The following is an 887-nucleotide window of genomic DNA, read 5'->3' as shown; positions in this document are numbered from 1 at the left end:
AGACTCACCACAGCCATGGCCCATGGGTATGTCCTTTACTAACACCACACTCACACATCACCACAGCCATGGCCCATGGGTACAGTATGTCCTTTACTATCACCACAATCACACATCACCACAGCCATGGCCCATGGGTATATCCTTTAATAATAACACAGTCACACATCACCACAGCCATGGCCCATGGGTATATCCTTTAATAATAACACAGTCACACATCACCACAGCCATGGCCCATGGGTATATCATTTAATAATAACACAGTCACACATCACCACAGCCATGGCCCATGGGTATGTCCTTTACTAACACCACACTCACACATCACCACAGCCATGGGTATATCCTTTACTAACGGCACAATCACAAATGCAAAATTGCGTATAATGTACTAACACAGTAGTTCTACTACCAACTAATCTAGTGTATAGACATCAAACTGATGATGACTGATGATGTTTTCAATCATCAAAATGACAACAGCCCATCCAATGATTATCTTGGCAAAAAGTAAAATATCTCAAAATGACATTGTACCACTAATCAATACATCAAGCATTTCTTTTGAACTGAATGTTTTAAAACACAGGCACAGTAATCGACAGGTATAGCTTTGTTTCCTCTGGGTATTGAGGTAAACTTTTGTGCCATTATTTAAATAGTCATTTCGCTTAGTGCACCCAAATGGCCAACAGCAGCCCTGCAAGTGCTTCATGACTCAGCGACTCAGCTCAGGTCCAGTCAAATCTCAGAAGTGGGACAAATAGACTGAGTATCCTAAATGTTTCCCAGAAGTGGGAAAAATAGACTGAGAAGATCCTAAATGTTTCTCAGAAGTGGGAAAATAGACTGAGTATCCTAAATGTTTCCCAGAAGTGGGAAAA

Source organism: Alosa alosa, chromosome 24 (genome assembly GCF_017589495.1).
Source record: "Alosa alosa isolate M-15738 ecotype Scorff River chromosome 24, AALO_Geno_1.1, whole genome shotgun sequence".
In the NCBI taxonomy this organism is placed as follows: Eukaryota; Metazoa; Chordata; class Actinopteri; order Clupeiformes; family Clupeidae; genus Alosa; species Alosa alosa.
This window is presented reverse-complemented; position numbering follows the sequence as displayed.